General features: G+C 46.9%; 1 protein-coding gene across 2 annotated transcripts in view; it reads right to left on the bottom strand.

The window, feature by feature from the left end:
- LOC144481903 (acid-sensing ion channel 1-like) overlaps positions 1-23966 on the bottom strand; it is a 1161333-nt gene that overhangs the window by 985613 nt on the left and 151754 nt on the right. The window lies entirely within an intron of this gene.

The following is a 23966-nucleotide window of genomic DNA, read 5'->3' on the forward strand; positions in this document are numbered from 1 at the left end:
AAGGGAGGTTATGCTTTAGATATACAGGGCATTGGTGAGACCACATTTGAAGCATTGTGTACAGAATTAATCTCCTTATTTAAGGATGCATGTGTTCAGAAGCAGTCCAGAGAAAGTTTACTCAACAAATGCCAGGAATGGGTGGGTTTAGAAGACTAAGAGGTGACCTGATCAAAACCTTTAAGATCCTGTGGGGTATTGACAGGGTGGATGGAGAGGGGATGTTCCCTCTCGTCAGAGAATCTTGAATCGGGGGTCACAATTTTAAAATAAAGGGTCGCTCATTTAAGACGGAAATGAGGAGAAATGTTGTCTCTCAGCAGTCGCGAGTCTCTGGAAGTCTCTTCCTCAAAAGGCAGGGGAAGCAGAGTTTGAATATTTTTAAGGCAGAGCGAGAGAGAGTCTTGACTAACAAGGGGGTGAAAGGTTATCAGGGTGAAAGGTTATCAGGGGTGAAAGGTTGTCAGGGGTCGGCGGGAATGTGGGGTTGATGTTACAATCAGATCAGCCATGATCTTATTGAAGGAGTCTTTGGAGAGGGTGCAGAAAAGTTTTTATATGGAGGTTTTTATATTAGCAATGAGGAGAGATTGAATAAACTGGGATTGTTCTCCCTGGAAAGACAGAGGCTGAGGGGGTGACCCGATAGAAGTTTATAAAATTATGAGGAGTATAGATTGGGTGAACAATTGGAAGCTTTTTCCCAGGGCAGAAATGATAATTACAAGGGGGCACAAGTTCAAGATAAGGGGGGAAAGGTTCAGTGGAGATGTGCGGGGGAAGTTTTTTACACAGAGGGTGGTGGGGGCCTGGAATGCGCTGCCAAGTGAGGTGGATGAGGCAGTTACGTTAGCGACAGTTAAGACTTATCTGGATAGACACATGAACAGACGGGGAATAGAGGGATACAGACGGTTGGTCTGGATAGGACAACGTGATCGGCACAGGCTTGGAGGGCCGAAGGGCCTGTTCCTGTGCTGTACTGTTCTTTGAATGGCGGAGCAGGCTCGAGGGGCCGAATGGCCTACTCCCGCTCCTAATTTGGATGTTCGTATGTGACAGTGCAGCACTCCCTCCATACTGCACTGGAGTACCGGCCTGGACTTCTGTTTTTTTAAAAAGTTTTTTTACTTATTAGTCACAAGGCTTACATTAACACTGCAATGAAGTTACTGTGAAATTCCCCTAGTCGCCCACACTGTGGCGCCTGTTCCGGTCAATGCACCCTAACCAGCACGTCTTTCAGAATGTGGGAGGAAACCGGAGCATCCGGAGGAAACCGGAGCACCCGGAGGAAACCCACACGGGGAGAACATGCAAACCCCACACAGAGTGTGACCCAACGCTGGAATCGAACCCGGGTCCCTGGCGCTGTGAAGCAGCAGTGCTTCACTGTGCTACCGTGCCGCCCTTCTGTGCTCAGGAGTGGGAGTTGCAACTCAGAGGTAAAAAATTCTGCCAACTCAGAGCATCCAATATCTTTAAATCCACGAACCTCTGAAATACAAAATTGCCATTGCTCCGGTGTTGGTCATGTGATTAATATAACATATATATAATTAACTTAAAAGGCTATCCTTCTTTGTCGGCCTTTCACCTCAGGCACACTGAACCCACCGACGAGTGACTCAGAAAAGGTTAACCAATTTAAAAAGAAACAAGATTATAAATAACAATTGACTGTTGACAAGTTTAAGACGGCGCTCAATTGAAGTCCCGTTGACAAACATGAATTACTCAGTCATACTTAATGATGTCAGCAGAACCAATTGATTGAATTGCTGTCTAATAACTTACCATTGGCCATCTGTTATCCCTGCAAGTACACAGCATCCATTTACTTTTTCAACATGCAAACTTTTTAGACAATTGACAGGAAACTCATTACAATGCCTTGTGTAGCCATTAGTGCAACTGAACAGACACGATATGTCACATTCCTATGCTTTACAGCAGGCCCGTAACGGATTATACTTTCAAGTACCAAAAGTAATGAAATAAAATAGCAGCTAACAAAAATGCAAATGGATGGTAGTGTAGTGTTCACGCTACCAGATTAATAATCCAAATGCCAGGACTCATGATCGAGGGACATGAGTTCAAATCTCGCCTTCGCAGATTGAGAATTTGAATTTAAAATCTAAATGAGTAACATTTGCACCTCACAAGTGCCAGGCAATGACTATCCCCAGTTGTCATTATCTCCCGTTGATATTAAATGGCGTTACCATCGCTGAATTCCCCCATTACTCACATCCCGGGGGTTACCATTGAGCAGAAACTGAATTGGACCCAGCCATATAAATACTGTGGCTCCCAGAGCAGGTCAGATGCTCGGAATCCTCACACTAGCGCCAAAAATAAAAGTAAATAGTTGGGGTCTAGGCTTGGTCAGTGCAGGCTTGGAGTGCCTGTTCCTGTGCTGTAATTTTCTTTGTCCTTTGTTTGTAGTCTAACTTCATAATATACCTTGGGGTTCCTTATATAGTCCCGAACACATTTAAGGCATTACTATCACTGAATCCCCGACTGTCAACATTCTGGGTGGAATTTTACCGGCATGACCGACGTTCATACAATCCCGCCCAAGGCCAACAGAGAATGCCGTTCTCCGAGCCTTGCCTGCCCGTCCCCCCGGAATCAGGGCGGGTGTGCTGGTAAAATTCCGACCTCTGCGGTTACCATTGAGCAGAAACTGAACTGGACTCACCACATAAACACTGTGGCTACAAGAGCAGGTCAGAGGCTGGGAATCCTGCGGTGAGTAACTCACCTCCTGACTCCCCAAAGCCTGTCCACCATCTACAAGGCACAAGTCAGGAGTGTGATGGAATACTCCCCACTTGCCTGGATGGTGCAGCTCCAACAACACTCAAGAAGCTCAACACCATCCAGGACAAAGCAGCCCCGCTTGATTGGCATCCCATCCACCACCTTCAACATCCACTCCCTCCACCACCGACGCTCAGTATCCACCATGTGTACCATCTACAAGATGCACTGCAGCAACTCACCAAGGCTCCTTAGACAGCACCTTCCAAACCTGCCATCTCTACCACCCAGAAGGACAAGGGCAGCAGATACCTGGGAACACCACCACCTGCAGGTTCCCCTCCAAACCAATCACCATTCTGACTTGGAAATATATCGGCCGTTCCTTCACTGTCGCTGGGTCAAAATCCTGGAACTCCCTCCCTAACAGCACTGTGGGTGTACCTACACCACATGGACTGACTGATGTCCAATAACAATCCTGGAACTCCCTCCCTAACAGCACTGTGGATATACCTACACCACATGGACTGACTGATGTCCAATAACAATCCTGGAACTCCCTCCCTAACAGCACTGTGGGTGTACCTACACCACATGGACTGACTGATGTCCAATAACAATCCTGGAACTCTCTCCCCAACAGCACTGTGGGTTTACCTACACCATACAGACTGACTGATGTCCAATAACAATCCTGGAACTCCCTCTCTAACAGCACTGTGGGTGTACCTACACCACATGGACTGACTGATGTCCAATAACAATCCTGGAACTCTCTCCCTAACAGCACTGTGGGTGTACCTACACCACATGGACTGACTGATGTCCAATAGCAATCCTGGAACTCTTTCCCGAACAACACTGTGGGTGTACCTACACCACATGGACTGACTGATGTCCAATAACAATCCTGGAACTCCCTCTCTAACAACACTGTGGGTGTACCTACACCACATGGACTGACTGATGTCCAATAGCAATCCTGGAACTCTTTCCCTAACAACACTGTGGGTGTACCTACACCACATGGACTGACTGATGTCCAATAACAATCCAGGAACAAAGAACAAAGAACAATACAGCACAGGAACAGGCCCTTCGGCCCTCCAAGCCTGCGCCGCTCATGTGCCCAACTAGACCATTCTTTTGTATCCCTCTATTCCCAGTCTGTTCATGTGGTTATCTAGATAAGTCTTAAACGATCCCAGCGTGTCCGCCTCAATCACCTTGCTTGGCAGTGCATTCCAGGCCCCAACCAACACGGCACCTTTATTCTTTCATGGAATGTGGGCACAGGGAACTCCCTCCCTAACAGCACTGTGGGTGTACCTACACCACATGGGCTGACTGATGTCCAATAACAATCCTGGAACTCCCTCCCTAACAGCACTGTGGGTGTACCTACACCACATGGACTGACTGATGTCCAATAACAATCCTGGAACTCCCTCCCTAACAGCACTGTGGGTGTACCTACACCACATAGTTTGCAATGGTTCAAGAAGGCAGCTCACCACCACCTTCTCAAGGGGGCGATTAGAGATGGACAGTAAATGCTGGCCTAGCCAGCGACGCCCACATCCCATGAAAGAATAAATAAAATCTGGAGTAATATACCAGTATAAATAATATTGGCCATGAAATAACCAGATTTCTGTAAAACCCTGCCTGGGTCCCCAATGTCCTTTGAAGACGGAAAGCCTCTCTCCTGACGCAGCACGGCATACATGTGACTCCAAATTCTCAACAAAATGGCTGACTCTTAACTACGCTCTTAAATGGCCAAGCATGCCACTCAGTTGTATTCAAAATGGTAGCTTGCCACCACCTTCTCAAGGGGGCGAAGCCCACATCCTTACTCAGGGCTGAGGGCCCACAGCTGTTAAGATGATCTTCGCTGTCTTTCAAGATGATTCCAACCGGTATCTGGAGCTTATACCTCTCCTTATGTGAACATAGTGACTAAAATGGTGAGAGACTGAAAGGTAATCTCACTCCTGACATCAGGTGATACATATTTTAATCGTCTTTTCCACAGTTGATTCATTAATCTTTTTCTTCACACTTGAAGGGGGGCAATTTTGTTGCGATCTGGTACACGCTGCCTGAAAGAATGGTGGAAAAAGATTCAATAGTGACTTTCAAAAGAATATATGCTCAAAAAGGAATATGTTGTAGAGATGCGGGGATAGAGCGACACAGTGGGATGGCTCTCTCAAAGAACCAGGGCAAGGTAGGATGAATGGCCTCCTTCTGTGCTGTATGAAACTGGGCTGTATTAAATGCATTTCTTTAACCTAGCAAGTAACCCTGATCAGATTGGGCGGCATGGAGGCACAGTGGTTAGCACTGCTGCCTCACAGCACCAGGGACCCAGGTTCGATTCCCGGATTGGCCATGCTAAATTGCCCCTTAGTGTCTAAAGATGCGCAGGTTAGGTGGATTGGCCATGCTAAATTGCCCCTTAGTGTCCAAAGATGCGCAGGTTAGATGGATTGGGCATGATCAATTGCCCCTTAGTGTCCAAAGATGTGTAGGTTAGGTGGATTGGCCATGCTAAATTGCCCCTTAGTGTCCAAAGATGCGCAGGTTAGGTGGATTGGCCATGCTAAATTGCCCCTTAGTGTCTAAGGATGTGCAGGTTAAGTGGATTGGCCATGCTAAATTGCCCCTTAATGTCCAAAGGTGTGCAGGTTAGGTGGATTGCCCATGCGAAATGGTTGTTGTTGTGGGTTTATGAATTCTTGCTTCTGACACGGAGTCCATGTTGGTAAGACAGGTGTAGCGATGGCCTGCTGCAATCATAGAATCCGTACAGTGCAGAAGGAGGCCATTCAGCTCATCGTGCCTGCACCAACCACAATCCCACCCTATCCCCATAACCCCACATATTTACCCTCCTCATCCCCCCAAAACGAGGGGCAATTTAACATGGCCAATCAATCTAGCCCACACATTTTTGGAGTGTGGGAGGAAACCGGGGCGCCCGGAGGAAACCCACGCAGACACGGGGAGAACGTGCAGACTCCACGCAGACAGTGACCCAAGTCGGGAATCGAACCCGGGTCCCTGGCGATGTGAGGCAGCAGTGCTAACCACTGTGCTACCGTGCCACCCCAGGAGGTGTAGCACCTCATCTTACGGTTTGGCATATTACAGCCCTTAGGACTCAACATTGCGTTCAACAACTTTAGGGTGCGACCTTTCTCCTCCATTTGACCCCTTTATTATTATCCAAAACAATTTCTGTGCAAACACCCCCTCCCCCACTGGGCCACCTGTCACTTGTTCCTTAGTTTTGCTTTCACTGAGCACTGACCTTTATTCTCCCATTAGCACCTTCTGATATCTTATCTTTATGCAACTCGTACCTTCTCCTGCCATTAACACTTCCCCTGTCTTGTGACCCACGCATCTTTGTTACTATCTCTCCTAGCCTCACTGACCTGATACACTGCTCCACCCTCCAACACATTTCTGTCTCTCTTTAGCTCTGAAGAAGAGTCACACCAATTTGAAACATTGAGGCCGTGAAATCCCACCCACTCATCCCAAAATCGTAAAATCCCGCCAGAGGTCAATGGACCTTTCCATGGTCCGCCCCTCGCCCGCTCCGATTCCCATAGCGGGCAGGACGGTAAAATTCTAGCCATTAACTCTATTTTCTTTCTGCTGCCAGACCTGCTGGGTTTTTCCAGCATTTTCTGTTTTTGCTGTGCAAAGTTTAAAGTTAAAGTTAATTTATTAGTGTCACAAGTAGGCTGACATTAACACTGCAATGAAGTTACTGTGAAAATCCCCTAGTCGCCACACTCCTGTTCGGGTACACTGAGGGAGAAATTAGCACGGCCAATGCACCCTAACCAGCACGTCTTTCGGACTGTGGGAGGAAACCGGAGCACCCGGAGGAAGCAGACACGGGGAGAATGTGCAGACTCCACACAGACAGTGACACAAACCGGGAATCGAACCCAGGTTCCTGGCGCTGTGAGGCAGCAGTGCTAACCACTGTGCCACCGTGCTGCCCCTCATCAGAGATGAGTGGTGCTGTTTGCTACCCATTACAAAGTTATGGACAGGAGATACTGTTTTGACTGCTGCTCCCAAAATGCAATGGTATCACTCCAAACGACTGAACCGTATAACTGATTCTCGTGCTAACTGAAAGGGATACAAGACTGGACTTTGTTGGCCAGACAGAAGATGAGAGCAGTTGGGGTGCGAGCACCGACCAGGGATTGGATTCTGAATCTGAGCTTTCCAAAAGTGCCATCAGCTTGCCTCCCTTAACGCTGAACTTTCTCCACTGTCTTCAACATTCCCTCCTGCAGCTGCACAGATGTTGATGGTCCCGTCACACATTTCCAGTTCACCTTCGCCTCTGTGTATAATTACCTGCCCTCAAAATCTGGACAGCTTTGTCGCACTCAAAAGATTTACGATGTGGATATCTCCATTGGGGTTAAAATTTGAATGATAAGTCTGCAATTACCCAGGCTTATGGGTCTCAGCTGTGAAAAGCTTTGGCAACTAAAATCATAGGCTGGGAATTTCTCTGGGGTTTTCCGTTGAACTTGTGCTGAACTTACCTAAAGTGGAGCGGGAGAAAACCCGAGGGGCTTCCTGGCAATAGAGTTTTCCAACACAGACAGGCCATTCAGCCCATCAAGGCTATGCCAGTCTTTTGCCCCACGTGAACTACCTGGTCTAATCCCACTCACTCCCCTTATCCTTGAACGTTCCTCTTTCTGTGGCAGTGCCCTCATTGAAGAATTTGTGCACTCTGGCTTAGTCACAGTTTCTGACAACGAATTCCACAATTCAGCCACCTTGCTGCGTAAAATGTTACAAGGGCGGCACGTTGGCACAGTGGTTAACACTGCTGCTACACAACGCTGGGGACCCGGGTTCAATTCCCACCTTGGGTCACTGTCTGTGTGGAGTTTGCACATTCTTCCCGTGTCTGCGTGGGTTTCTTCCGGGTGCTCCGGTTTCCTCCCACAGTCCAAAGATGTGTGGGTTAGGTTGATTGGCCATGCTAAATTGCCCCGAGTGTCAGGGGGATTAACAGGGTAAATGCGTGGGGTTGCGGGAATAAGGCCTGGGTGGCATTGTGGTCGGTGCAGGCTCGATGGGCCGAATGGCCTCATTCTGTACTGCAGGATTCTATGATTTTGGGACGGCACGGTGGCACAGTGGTTAGCACTGCTGCCTCACGGTGCCAGGGACCCGGGTTCGATTCCCGGCTTGGGTCACTGCTTGTGTGGAGTTTGCACGTTCTCCCCGTGTCTGCGTGGGTTTCTTCCGAGTGCTCCAGTTTCCTCCCACATTCCAAAGATGTGCTGGTTAGGGTGCATTGGCCATGCTAAATTCTCCCTCAGTGTACCCGAACAGGTGCCGGAATGTGACGACTCGGGGAATTTCACAGTAACTTCATTGCAGCGTTAATGTAAGCTTTACTTGTGACTAATAAATAAACTTACTTTCAATTTGCCCCAGTAATTCTTTCTGCGATCATCTTAAATTTGTACCTTCAAAGTTGGGGGAGGAGAGGGAGCCATTAAAAGTGTTAACAACTGTTCCGTGAGGGGATCAGATGAGAAGATGGGTCTCATGGGGAAGATGAGCTTGGTGGGGGCTCAGGTAAAGATGGGGGGAAAACCATAGAGTGATAATGCAGTCAGGCCTAAACAACAACTTGCATTTACATAGCGCCTTTAACATAATAAAGCATCCAAAGTAGCTTCAGAAGAGTACTTTAAAACAAAAGATGAGACTCATCCACATAAGGAAATATGGGGTGGGATTTTACGGCTCGCTCGACCTAAGACTGGAAAATCCCACCCAAGGTCAACAGACATTTCCGTTGTGCGCCCCTCGCCCGCTCCGATTCTGTGGCGGGCGAGGGGCGGTAGAATTCCGGCGATAAGGTCAGTTTACCAAAAGCTTGGTCAAAGAGGTTGTTTTTAAGAAGTGTCTTAAAAGGAGGAAAGTGAGGTAGAGAGGGGTGGGGAGGTTTGAGGAAGGAATTCCAGAGTCTGGGGCCTGGGTAGCTGAAGATACAGCCGCTAATGGTGGAGCGATCAAAATCGGGAATGCCAAAGGGGTTGGAAGTACAGGAGTGCAGAGATCTCGGAGGGTTGTAGGCTTGGAGGAGATGACAGAGATAGGGAGGCGCAAAAACATGGAGGGATTTGAAAACAAGAATTTCAAAATCAAAATGTTGCTGTACCGGGAGCCAATGTGGATCAGCAAACACGGGGATGAGAGGGAAAGTTATTTGCTCCAACAAGATCACTCCAATCTGAGTCTATATTTTATACCTGTCATCCAGACAGATTCTGCTAACTTGGCCTCGCAATCCACTCTCGCTCACCTCCCCCATAATCAGCAAACTATTTTCTTTTCAGAAGAGTTCCACAAATGCTACGCTCACTGCACTTGATATTTTATTCGACAAGTTGACAATGTCAAGTGATAATAAGTTGCGTTGTGAAGGACTGATGCTTCAAGATGCCTGCAACAATAGATGAATGCTATCTGTCCTGTCAAAAATCTTGATACCACTAAACCATAGTTGCCATTGTCAGAAGTACTTTAAAAGGTTACTTGCCATGAATTTTCTGATCTGTCCATAATTGTGTAGTTTTAGATTGTCAAGGCCTAGAATTAAGGTTCCACCCTGACTACATTTAGAGGCGTTTTTTTGCTATGAGTCCCTGAATATATATCAGGGTAATTGCTAAAACGTGTTCAGTGCTGTCACAAATACAGCGAGATCAGCATCGAGGAGTCACATCAACGGAAAAACACAAGGCCATTCCCAACGGGGGAATTTAGCTGAATTCAGAAATCCTATATCTTAAACTCGGCTACCACAATGTTTGTAAAAGAAACGACTTCAATGCTTTCGGCAGGGAATGAGAAAGCAAACCTGACTGAGAGTTTGAAATGGTCCGAATGTTGGTTTAACCCAATTAAGAAGCTGAACATGGAAATTGTCCAAAAACTCCATGCAAGCAAACCGTCGCATTTTATGCAATTCTCAACTCCGGAATCAACCGAGTGAATCTCCTCTGCACCCCCTCCATTTGCATTGAGAGGGTTGGCTTATGAGGCGAGACTGAGTAGACTGGGGCTATACTCATCGGAATTCAGAAGAGTGAGGGAAGATCTTATAGAAACATATAAGATTATGAAGGGAATAGATAAGATAGAAGCAGGGAAGTTGTTTTCACTGGCGGGTGAAACTAGAACTAGGGGGCATGGCCTCAAAATAAGGGGGAGCAGATTTAGCACTGAGTTGAGGAGGAACTTCTTCACACAAAGGGTTGTGAATCTGTGGAATTCCCTGCCCAGTGAAGCAGTTGAGGCGACCTCGTTGAATGTTTTTAAGGCAAGGATAGATAGATTTTTGAACAGTAAAGGAATTTAGGGTGAACGGGTGGGTAAGCGGAGCTGAATCCACAAAAAGATCAGCCATGATCTTATTGAATGGCTGAGCAGGCTCGAGGGGCCAGATGGCCTACTCCTGCTCCTAGTTCTTATGTTCCAATGTTAACATTGAGTTGACATTTACTTTATCAATCCCGTTTTTATATATAAACCTCAATCAAATCCCCCCTCATTCTTCTGTACTCCAGCGAGTACAAGCCCAAGCTACTCAACCGCTCCTCCCCTTCAAACCTGGAATCAATCTCTTCTGAACCGTCTCCAGTCTCAAGGTCTGTGAATGAAGAATAGGCACTTGGGAGGTATTAGAGTGTGAAGTGATTCACTTTAGTCAGAAGAGAGAGACAGAAGGGTACAGCTCTAAAGGGGTACAGCAAAGGGACCTGAATGCATATGTGCAATAATAAACACATCTAGGCATTTGAACTGATTCACAGAGTCAGGAATATTAATGTTGTAGATCATGCAATTATAGATTCATACACCTGTACCATAACCCTTAATTTCTTTACTGTTCAAAAATCTACCTATCTTTGCCTTAAAAACATTCAACGAGGTAGCCGCAACTGCTTCACTGGGCAGGGAATTCCACAGATTCACAACCCTTTGGGTGAAGAAGTTCCTCCTCAACTCAGTCCTAAATCTGCTTCCCCTTATTTTGAGGCCATGCCCCCTAGTTCTAGTTTCACCTTGTACTTGAGTGAATTCCAATGTGAAACATACAGACACACACACATGTTTAAGAATACACTACAATGCCATACGGGATCATTACATGACCATGAAACAGGCCATTTGGCCCAGCCAGTCCATGCATCACTTAAAAATACTCACTGTCTCTATAACAGCTCTCTTACTCTTGTGCCATATCACCACCAGAAATGGAGACACTTTGGAGAGGTGGCTAAAATGAAGGGGGTGGGAGTGGATCAACACATTAATGTCAAGAGTTGCAATACAAACAGGAAATGCTGGAAATACTCAGCAGGTCAGGCAGCATCTCTGGAGAGAGAAACAAAGATAACGTTTCAGGATGTTGATGATATCTTGGGTAAGAGCTGTTACAGAGGCAATGTGCATTTACATGTTGGTAGTTAATCTTGGCATTCAAACACTTCAGTGATAAGAGTTCCAATACACCAAGAAAGTGCATTGCAAAATAAGTGCTCTGTCTGTGGAAATGCCAGAATCTTTCTGCCTTTGACTATACTCTTTGTTGGGAAGATGGGAGGACTAATATTTTTCGAAGGATGAGATAAATGAGAGAAAAGATCTTCTGAACTTGTCTTGTGATCTTTCTTATCTTCCGGGATTTGAGGGAACTCTTCAAAAGTGCACGTGCAGCTTTAAACCAGGCTGTGCGATGTGTCAGTGCTCTGAGATAACGTGGGATACGGATGGAGGTTTGGACTGCAGACTTCCCCACACATTCGGCCCTTCGAGCCTGCTCCGCCATTCATCACCATCATGGCTGATCGTCCAACTCAATAGCCTAATCCTGCTTTCTCCCCATAACCTTTAACCCCATTCGCCCCAAGTGCTATGTCCAGCCACCTCTTGAATACATTCAATGTTTTGGCATCAACTACTTCCTGTGGGAATGAATTCCACAGGCTCACCGGGTGAAGAAATGTCTCCTCACCTCCGTCCTAAATGGTCTACCCCGAATCCTCAGACTGTGACCCCTGATTCTGGACTCCCCCCACCATCGGAAACATCCTCCCTACATCTACCCTGTCTGGTCCTGTTAGAATTTTATAAGTCTCTATGAGATCCCCTCTCATTCGTTTGAACTCCAGCAAAAACAATCCTAACATTTTCAATCCCTCCTCATACATCAGTCCCGCCATTCCCGGGATCAGCCTGGTAAACCACAGTCCAAAGATGTGCGGGTTAGGTGGATTGGCCATGCTAAATTGCCCCTTAGTGTCAGGGGGACTAGCCACGGTAAATGCATGGGGTTATGCGGGTAGGGCCTGGGTGGGATTAATAAATTCCCTTTGTGTTCCTGACAAAGTCTGCACCATTACATTGGCAACAAGGATAAAATGGATTGTTGATGACACTGCCTGTGGCCCGACACCTGTGAGTATCATGTTTCAATTGAAGTCTGGAGAAAATAAATACTCCTCCAAACGCCTGTCTTTGGACGTTAGAATTTGCAATTCCAACAGCAGTACACAGAGTGCTATCAGTCAGCAGTCTACCTTTGGGGGTGCCAGAGGAACTGACACGCCCCGCTTAAATACAAGGAAAAGACCCATTTGAGATGTTGCGATATTACCAGACACTGAGGAACAAATGCAGAAATGAGAGAATTCAAAAGAAACTAGGGGCTATCGAACATAAAGAGAAATCAGCAAAAGGAAGTAAAGCCCTAGACAAGACATTCAAACAATTTGGCACAGCACGGTGGCACAGTGGTTGGCACTGCTGCCTCACAGCGCCAGGGATCAATGTCCGGCGTCGGGTCAATGTCTGCGTAGAGTTTGCACATTCTCCCCATGTCTGCATGGGTTTCCTCCGGGTGCTCCGGTTTCCTCCCACAGTTCTAAGATGTGCGGGTTAGGCGGATTGGCCGTGCTAAATTGCCCCTTAGTGTCAGGGGGATTAACAGGGTAAATATGTGGGGTTACGGGAATAGGACCTGTGTAGGAGTGTAGTCGGTGCAGACTCGATGGGCCGAATAGCCTCCTTCTGCACTGTAGGGATTCTATGAAGGGTCCCTTCCTGAAAAGTGAATTCATAATCACAGAATGATACAGCACATTCAGGCCCTGGTGCCTTGGTTGGTTCTCTGGAAGAGCTGTCCAATTAATCTCGCTCTTTCCCCTTTGCCTTTTTGGTCTTACTTCCGATTTCCAGCATTTACTGCCGATAAAAAACTCAGTTTCTTGCATTTAGCTACGGCAGGCAAGTGATCACACGTTTCAAAATATTACACCCTCAGAACTAAAGGTAATTAATTCCAGGAGTTAATTATTCTAAATAGGGCTTCTTAAATACAAATAAAAATAATGAAGCAGACAGTCTTAAATAGGAGCAGAATTGGTCACAATTACAATGAATAGGACTGGCTGTGTATGATTTGTTTTTACCTCAAGAAAGCTTTTCTTTATTATTATTACAGTACAATACACTCGCAATCAATTACATTTTGCAAGGTGCTCATCTTCATGTTCACAGCACTTGTGGGCTGTAGATAAACACTTCAGCAAGCTCCGATGAATTTATTACCTTGAAGGTCATAGTCAGCCCTGCTCATTGCAAAATGTACTTCAGCCCTTTGATTGCAATACACCCACAGTGAGTCTTACATGAAAGTCTCTTGGTCGCGGGCTGAATAATCTTCCTTTCACAATATAGCATTTACGGGGTTTTCCTTTTATTAAATTGCATCGAATTAACCGGACACAAACAGATCATTCAGTCCAAGTGCTCCATGCTGGTGTTTATGAGCCGCATGATCCGTCCTACCACATCGCAACTTAACAGCATATTCCTTTCTCCCTCATCACTTCCATCCATTAGAATTTGCAATTCCAACAGCAGTACACAGAGTGCTATCAGTCAGCAGTCTACCTTTGGGGGTGCCAGAGGAACTGACACGCCCCGCTTAAATACAAGGAAAAGACCCATTTGAGATGTTGAGATCTTACCAGACACTGAGGAACAAATGCAGAAATTAGAGAATTCAAAAGAAACTAGGGGCTATCGAACATAAAGAGAAATCAGCAAAAGGAAGTAAAGCCCTAGACAAGACATTCAAACAATTTGGCATGGCACGGTGGCACAGTGGTTGGCACTGCTGCCTCACAGCGCCAGGGACCAATGTCCAGTGTCGGGTCAATGTCTGCGTAGAGTTTGCACATTCTCCCCATGTCTGCGCGGGTTTCCTCCGGGTGCTCCGGTTTCCTCCCACAGTCCGAAGATGTGGTAGCCATGCTGTGGAGATGCCGGCTGGGGTGGGCACAGTAAGAAGTCTCACACCAGGTTAAAGTCCAACAGGTTTAGTTGGTAGCACGAGCTTTCGGAGTGCCGCTCCTTCATCAGGTGAGTGATGAAGGAGCGGCGCTCCGAAAACTCGTGCTACCAACTAAACCTGTTGGACTTTAACCTGGTGTTGTGAGACTTCTCACTTAACTGGGCTGGTAAAACATAGATCCATAAATTGCCCCTTAGTGTCAGGGGGACTAGCTAGGGTCAGTGCATGGGGTTATGGGGATAGGGCCTGGGTGGGATTTTGATCGGTGCAGATTCGATGGGCCGAACGGCCCCCTTCTGCCCTGTAGCGATTCTATTCTATTCTATAGAGACATAGAAAATAGGAACAGGAGGAGGCCAATCGGCCCTTTGAGCCTGCTTCATCGTTCCATTACGATCATGATGTGGAAATGCCGGTGTTAGACTGGGGTGGACATGATGAGAGGTCACACGGAACCAGATTACTACTGTCCAACAGGTAAAGGTCGCACTGAGATCTCCCAACTGTCACCAGACCAAATTAGTGGAAGCACCTCCTTTTATTATCATTCAAAGTAATAGAACTGGGATCCCGCAAAAACTTAAGCATAATATGAACTAGATCAGTATTTGTAATGAGTCTGCCGAGGCAGAAGTCGCTCCACCAACATCCATTTGTTTACAAACCCTAACAGCAGTACACAGAGTGCGATCAGTCAGCAGTCTACCTTCGGGAGTGCCAGAGGAACTGACACACCCCGGTTAAATACAAGGCAAAGACTCCCTGATTGGCCCATCAATTGACTCCTTAATCAGGGAGTTCATATTCCAATAGGCCAACCTCAATGGACCAATTGAAGTCATTACAATATTCTGCTGGACTGATCGATTATGCAATGGATGCATTTCAATGTCCACCAGTCTCAGATGGCTTCAAGCATTTATCCCCAAGGACACCTAGGTGTGGACAAGACTACATAAAGGACTCTGGATGGAACCTTTTTTTCTTGAGGTGGGGACTAAAGATGGGTCCCAATCCCACTGGTGATGACTGGCGGCACGTCGGCACGATCTTACCACAATTAAGAGGCCAGGAGACCAATTAAGGACACGAGGTGGAACAAGCTCTCGGCTGGCCCAATGGGAGGGCCCGCGGCAATGTCCTGCCAGGTGAGGTGGGCACTGCTGAGACAGGGAAGAAGAATGGGAGGGCACCTCAAGATGGTGGCACCCTTGGAAGATGTGTGAAAGGATTCAAGTCATTTGTGGCCAGGTTATCATCTGGCTCTGGCTCTGGGGGCAGGGGCTGATAAATAATGAAGGCTTTGCTGGTTTCCCAGAGTGTCGCAAGGAGGCCATCTCCAGAGACCTGCTGGGCTTTGCCCACAGTGTGGGGCCTGTTAGCCACCAGCAAGATCCCACCAAAGGGGCCATGCCGGACATGTGGATGGCCATTTTGGCCTGTCCCAAGACCAGATCCAGGCGATTCAGACAGAAGAAGAAGGCAGGAGATTGACTCACTGAGGTATCAGTAGGCAACTTGACTCGGTTAGATACTGAAGCACTTTAGAGTTCAGAGATATTATTAAAAATAAGACCCAATCATAAAATTATGACCTGCCTAAAAAAAACACAATTTAAAAAATGGATTCAAATCAGATCAGATTTGGAGTTGCAAAAGTCACTTATGATCTCCCTTGGAAGATACCAGACTGTCAATACAGAGAGTGACCACAGTTCCTAACTTATAACTGCTGCTAACAAACAAACATCTCATCTCATCTTAGCTATATAAGACCCTCGTCAGACCCCCACTTGGAGTACTGTGCTCAGTTCTGGTCACCTCATTACAGGAAGGATGTGGAAAAGATTGAAAGGGTGCAGAGGAGATTTACAAGGATGTTCCCTGGATTGAGTGGCATGCCTTATGAGGATAGGCTGAGGGAGCTCGGTCTTTTCTCCTTGGAGAGACGTAGGATGAGAGGAGACCTAATAGAGGTATATAAGATGTTGAGAGGCATAGATCGGGTGGACTCTCAGAGGCTTTTTCCCAGGGTGGAAATGTCTGCTACGAGAGGACACAGGTTTAAGGTGCTGGGGGGTAGGTACAGGGGAAATGTTAGGGGGAAGTTTTTCACACAGAGGGCGGTGGGTGAGTGGAATCAGCTGCCGTCAGTGGTGGTGGAGGCAAACTCAATAGGGTCTTTTAAGAGACTCCTGGATGAGTACATGGGACTTAATAGGATGGAGGGTTATAGGTAGGCCTAAAAGGTAGGGATATGTTCGGCACAACTTGTGGGGCCGAAGGGCCTGTTTTGTGCTGTAGTTTTCTATGTTTCTATGTTTCTATTCACTCCTGCCACCACCGACGCTCAGTAGCAGCAGTGTGTACCATCTACAAGATGCACTGCAGCAATTCACCAAAGATCCTTAGACAGCACCTTCCAAACCCACGACCACTTCCATCTAGAGGAACAAGGGCAGCAGATAAATGGGAACACCACCACCTGTAAGTTCCCCTCCAAGTTGGGTATAGAGGGATATGGGCCAAATGCGGGCAATTGGGATTAGTTTAGGGGTTTAAAAAAAAAGGGCGGCATGGACAAGTTGGGCCGAAGGGCCTGTTTCCATGCTGCAAACCTCTATGACTCTAAGTCACTCACTGTCCTGACTTAGAAATATATCGGCCGTTCCTTCTGAGTCGCTGGGTCAAAATCCTGGAATTCCCTCCCTAACAGCATTGTGGGTCAACCCATAGCACATGGACTGCAGCGATTCAAGATGGCAGCTCACCACCACCTTCTCAAGGAACCACTAGGGATGAGCAATAAGCACTGGCCAGCCGGTGACGCCCATGTCCCACGAACGAATAAACAAAAAAGTTGGTTAGCCTAGTCTATTGACCAATTGCAGTCTCGGTGTGGATAAATACCACTCAAGTAAAAGAATAAGGTGGAGTCTAATCTGTCGGTGGACATTTTGCCTTTGCCTCAGATGATAGGCTACTGTCACAGTGCAGTCCTCGCTCTGACTAACCAATGTCCTTTGTCCTTGCTCTGCACACTCTCCACCCATCAGCCACTAGTGAGCGAGCTGGCCTGCTCGTTGTATTTTGGCAGAGTGGGAGGAGTAAGGTTATCTCCATTTGGCCTAGTTCAGATACCATTACGAACATAACCACAGGAAAATGTTGCCCATACCCTTTTCCAGCCCTTTCCAGCACGGACAAAGGAAATCCCAAAAGAAGAACAAACGTGCTGTCACACAGCGCCTGCCACGACCAAGGAAGTCCCAAACTGCTTGACAGCCAGTGCTTTTGAAGTAAAGTGTCGCCATTGTTGTGATGTCGAGAACACAGCAGCCAATTTACGCAGAGCAAGCGCCCACAAACCGAAACGAGATAACGACCAGATCATTTGTTTTTGGGATGTTAATCCCGGAGTGGGATGATGAGGAAGAGGAGGAGGCAGTTTAAGCTACCCAAGAGTTGAATTTAATTAACAAGTTACACCAGAATTTTACTGTCCTGCCCGCCACGGGAATCAGAGCAGGCGAGGGTGGACCATGGAAAGGTCTGTTGACCTTGGGCGGGATTTTCCGGTTTCGGGTAGAGTGAGGCCTTAAATCCCGCCCTATATTTCTAAATGCATCACAACATGATATTTTGGATACAGTATAGAAGTTTCTGCAGGAAAATCGCTACAGGGTGTAGGGAGGGCGGAAAATCCCAGCCTACATTGGGGAAAGCCTTGCCAAGAGTAAGTGTTTCTTACAGAATCTGAAGGCGAATTTTCCTCTCATCTCTAAGCACTTACATCTTGTTGAAATCGGTCCTTCCCACCCTGCCAAACTCCTTCGGGCGGTGGAAAGGAAAATCCACCTCTCGCTCTCCAACTCAGATTGTTTTAAGAAAGAAAGATTTGCATTTATGTGGCGCCTTTCATGACCTCCCAAATGCAATTTACAGCCAATAAAATACTGTTTGAAGGGTAGTCGCTGTTGTAATGTGAGGAAGGCAGCAGCCAATTTGCACATAGCAACCTCCTCCAGACAGCAATGTGATAATCATCCAGATAATCTGGTGTTGTTGCCATGTTGATTGAAGGATATATATTGATCAGGATAATGTGAGAACTCCCCTGTTCTTCTTCAAGTAATGCAGCGGGGATCTTTTCAGCCCACCTGAGAAGGAAGATGGGACCCCCACCTAACCTCTCACAGAACATTACATTCAGCTCAAGACACGGAATCTGGCTTCATCATAGAATCCCTACAGTGCAGAAGGAGGCCATTCGGCCCATCAAGTCAGCACTGACAACAATCCCACCCTGCCCCATCCCCTAATCCCCTGTATTTACCCTGCTAATCCCCCTGACACCAAGGGGCAATTTAGCATGGCTAATCCACCTAACCAGCACATCTTTGGACACTAAGGGGCAATTTAGCATGGTCAATCCACCTAACCAGCACATCTTTGGACACTAAGGGGCAATTTAGCATGGCCAATCCACCTAACCTACACATCTTTGGACACTAAGGGACAATTTAGCATGGCCAATCCACCTAACCTACACATCTTTGGACACTAAGGGGCAATTTAGCATGGTCAATCCACCTAACCAGCACATCTTTGGACACTAAGGGGCAATTTAGCATGGCCAATCCACCTAACCTACACATCTTTGGACACTAAGGGACAATTTAGCATGGCCAATCCACCTAACCTACACATCTTTGGACACTAAGGGACAATTTAGCATGGCCAATCCACCTAACCTACACATCTTTGGACACTAAGGGGCAATTTAGCATGGCCAATCCACCTAACCTAATGGGCCATTCGACCCATTGGGTCTGCACCAACTCCCCGAAAGAACATCTTACCCAGGCCCACACCGTGCCCTATCCCCGTTACCCCACGCATTTACCCCACTAATCGCCCTAACCTGCGCATCTTGGTACTCTAAGGGGCAATTTAGCATGGCCAATCCACCTAACCTGCACATCTTTGGACACTAAGGGGCAATTTAGCATGGCCAATCCACCTAACCTACACATCTTTGGGCATTAAGGGGCAATTTAGAATGGCCAATCCACCTAACCTGCACATCTTTGGATACTAAAGGGCAATTTAGCATGACCAATCCACCTAACCTACACATCTTTGGACATTAAGGGGCAATTTAGCATGGCCAATCCACCTCACCTGCACATCTTTGGACACTAAGGGGCAATTTAGCATGGCCAATCCACCTAACCTACACATCTTTGGACACTAAGGGGCAATTTAGCATGACCAATCCACCTAACCTACACATTTTTGGACACTAAGGGGCAACTTAGCATGGCCAATCCACCTAACCTGCACATCTTTGGACTGTGGGAGGAAACCGGAGCACCCGGAGGAATCCCACGCAGACATGGGGAGAACGTGCAGACTTCACAACACAGACAGTGACCTGAAGGCGGAATTGAACCCAGGTCCCTGGCACTGTGAGGCAGCAGTGCTAACCACCGTGCCACCGCGCCGCCCCAAAAGATGGCTCTTCTGACAGTGCAGCTCTCCCTCAGTCCTGTGATTTATGTGTCCAAGTCTTGCAGGGGAATTTTGAGCCCACACCTCCTGACTCAGAGGTGAAAGTGTTCCCAGCTGAGGCATGGCAGACAGATAATACTTTGCTTGATTTGTGCATAAATAGAAGTTTTTTTATAATGAAAAGCCACTGTGTCTCACTGCTCCCCTTAAAGAGTGTGCGTCACCACCAGTAACAATGATTTATGAAGGATTTAAACAGCTTTTCTTTGTTAATGTTAAAGTTTTTTAAAGTTAAAGTTTATTTATTAGTCACAAGTAGGCTTACATTAACGCTGCAATGAAGTTACTGTGAAAATCAGCTTCATTATTTGGTAAATGGTTAAGTATCCAATAGAACACTGAGGAACAGACTTAGAGGAAAGGAGGAAAACTTAGTTTGGAAATTTCCATGAAATGCACCAAGTGTGTCAAAAAAAACGGCATTCCGCCAGCTAGCAGCAATGGCAGGTTTCCATGCTGCATCATGCTCTTCAGACTGTGTTCATTATTCATCCACAGGGAGCACGCCACCTCGCTGGCGGGCGGCGTCAGATTCGCCTGCCCCGCTGTGACCTCAACGCTCCCTGACTGCCAGCACCATATTTAAATGGTAGCCCCTACACAGCCTTCGCACTCTCTGCAGTGTAGGACATGGTAAGAAGTTTAACAACACCAGGTTAAAAGTCCAACAGGTTTATTTGGTAGCAAAAGCCACACAAGCTTTCGGAGCCTTAAGCCCCTTCTTCAGGTGAGGAAGAAGGGGCTTGCCTGAAGAAGGGGCTTAAGGCTCCGAAAGCTTGTGTGGCTTTTGCTACCAAATAAACCTGTTGGACTTTAACCTGGTGTTGTTAAACTTCTTACTGTGTTTACCCCAGTCCAACGCCGGCATCTCCACATCGTGTAGGACCTCTCCAGTGAAGACATGCCTTCCAAAGGCAGGAAGCATGCTACGCCCAAATTCTCGCCGGAACGCCTGTTGGACACAGTCGAAGTCTGCCGCAGTGTTCTTTCCCCACCCCTGCTTCGATCACAGGACTTCCACCAAGATGGCCAAACCAGCTTGGGAGGCGGTCAGAGCAGTGGTCAGTGCAAATGCCATGCAGAAGAGGTTCCGCCAGCAACCTAAAGTCATTGTTATTCCCCTTTCTTCACCCTCACGAGAGAGGGTTGTATGAAAGCCGACAGCTACTATTTTATCCTGTCTCTTTGGTAAAGTTGTGGCGGCTCGAAGACAAAAGCAGAAAGCTCAAGTTTCAACCGCTTGCTGTTTAGCTGCTGCGCCCAGTCACGAATCCGGCCGACAATGTACATATCCACAGGGCAACAAAGCTAGGTTCAACATGCTTCCGGTGTACAATGGTGGAGTGGTGATGTTACTGGAATGGGTAAACCCACTGATTTATAATCCAAGGAATTCCAATTCGAATCCCACCTATTTATACTTTTTAAAAAAACAACCGAATCTAATATCAATAAAAAGTAAGCTTGTTGTAAAAATCCCATTGGTTCATTCATGTCCTTACTGGAAGGAAACCAGCCATCTTAGCTGGTCTCTACACAACTCCAGCCTCACGCCAATGCGGTTACCTCCTCAATTACAGTTTATTGTCCCCTGTGGCGAAAGACCATTTACCTTGCCTGCTTTCCCTTGTGTTATGGCTCAGGTCAGATACACCAACATGACTTATAGAGCCCGCCTGGATCATAAGTTTTGCATCTTGAATTTGGCTAGGATAAGCATGATATGTTTCACCTCAGGTATGATTCAAATGACCCACTGGGGAGCTTTTATCAAACAAAGTTTATTTAAGAATATAGTTAACATGTATCGTAAGAAAATTAGCAAGAGCTTTTATCAATCACAAACAAGAAACCAAAACGACCACTATAATGTATAACTTTTAACAAATATATCTAATCTGTTCCAATCAAAACCAAAACCTTCCATAGACAAAACCCTTTAAACAAGTTCAACACAGCAAAGACTAATGCTCACGTGATACTGGAAATTGAATCCTTTGGTTGAAGTCTACAGTCCTCTGGATTCACAAGTTGAAGTCAAAACAGCTTCTCAGATCCCCAGGGACAGACTCTCTGGTCAAGCCACCAACTGCAGAATCTTCACTGCAGGAAGGTAAGAGCTTTCTTTCAGATAAGCAGCAGAATTTCCAAAACAACATGGAGAGAGGGGAAACGCTTCTTTTTAGCTTGCTGTTGTCATGTCGGCATACCTTTAAGATATGTCAACAATATTCTTAATTTAAACTTTGTTTTTGATAAAAAGTTCCTCGTGGGTCAGTTGAATCACACCTGGAGTGAAACCTCGCATGCTCATCCTAGTTAAATTCAACGCAAAACGTTACGGGTCAGGGGAGCTTCATAGAACACCTTGAAGTATCCGACCTGACTTGTAACATTGTCTCTTCTAAAACTAAACTGTAGCTCAGAACTGGAAATGAAAGAATCTCTGCCATCTGACCTGCCAACCAGTCTTTTCCCCTCCGAACAATGCAGAGTTATAAAAAATCCCAGTGTAAAATAAGTCGCAATAAAAAGACATCTGGTAGCCAACTTGGCAACAATAATGGCATCAGCTGAGGCTGTGAGCAGCAGAAGTCATGATTTTGTTACATTAACGTCACACTCGCCACTGCAAAAAGAACTCAGTGGAATTAATGGGAAGAATGGCGCTGCTTTTCAATGAGACACCCTTCAGCTGATGTCTGGTTTCAAGCTGGTTTCAGTCTCGCCGGGTCCCCACCTTCAGCTGCTTCCTCCTCTCTGCTTTCACCCCCACAGGTGGCCAGCACTGCTGCCTCACAGGGACCCAGGTTCGAGTCCCGGCTCGGGTCACTGTCTGTGAGGAGTTTGCACATTCTCCCCGTGTGGGTTTCCTCCGGGTGCTCCGGTTTCCTCCCACAGTCCGAAAGACGTGCTGGTTAGGGTGCATTGACCTCGCTGGAGTGTGGCGACTTAGGGGAATTTCACAGTAACTTCATTGCAGTGTTAATGCGAGCCTTACTTGTGACTAATAAACTTTGACAAGCATTGAAAATCCCACCTTGCAAGTGCTTGGTGTAACATAAATCTTACTTATAAACTAAATTGTTGCTGCTCGCACTTAATCACCGGTGCTGCACACGCAGGATCCGGTCTGGATGCGTGGCGTCACACGAGTGGTGGGATTGAGGATTCCCACCCATTCTATCTCATTGCCTCGACTGTGGCGTTTCAAGTCAGTGAGTTGCATTTTGCACCAAGCCCGCAAGTCACCCAGAGAACACTCGCAGAAGTTCAGTTATTGGTGCACTGCACAGCTTCCTATGAAGTGGTCTAGCATGCCACTCTATTGTATCCAGGGCATTTGGGTGTGAACAACAATAAATGCCCATCTTGCCAGCAATGCCCAAATCTCAAGAATGAACTTCCGAAAAACCTGCATTAAAAGTGCAACAGAGGTCCGCGTATGTTGTAAATTGGGAGAGGGGAGTGTGCAGTGGGACCTGGGTGTCCTTGTGCACCAGTCGCTGAAGGTAAACATGCAGGTGCAGCAGGCGGTAAAGAAGGCAAATGGTATGTTGGCCTTCATTGCGAGAGGTTTCTGGTACAGGAGCAGGGATGTGTTGTTGCAATTGTACAAAGAACAAAGAACAATACAGCACAGGAACAGGCCCTTCGGTCCTCCAAGCCTGCACCGATCATGTGTTCCTAACTAGACCATCCGTTTGTATCCCTCTATTCCCAGGGCCTTGGTGAGGCCACACCTGGAGTATTGTGTGCAGTTTTGGTCTCCTTTTCTGAGGAAGGATGTTCTTGCTCTCGAGGGAGTGCAGCGAAGGTTTACCAGGCTGATTCCGGGGATGGCGGGACTGATGTATGAGGGGAGATTGACGAGGTTAGGATTGTTTTCGCTGGAGTTCAGACGAATGAGGGGGGAATCTCATAGAGACTTATAAAATTCTAACAGGACCAGACAGGGTCGATGCAGGGAGGATGTTCCCGATGGTCGGGGAGTCCAGAATCAGGGGTCACAGTCTGAGGATTCGGGGTAGACCATTTAGGACGGAGATGAGGAGACATTTCTTCACCCGGTGAGCCTGTGGAATTCATTCCCACAGGAAGTAGTTGATGTCAAAACATTGAATGTATTCAAGAGGGGGCTGGATATAGCACTTGGGACGAATGGGGTTAAAGGTTATGG

Source organism: Mustelus asterias, chromosome X (assembly GCF_964213995.1).
Source record: "Mustelus asterias chromosome X, sMusAst1.hap1.1, whole genome shotgun sequence".
Taxonomy (NCBI): domain Eukaryota; kingdom Metazoa; phylum Chordata; class Chondrichthyes; order Carcharhiniformes; family Triakidae; genus Mustelus; species Mustelus asterias.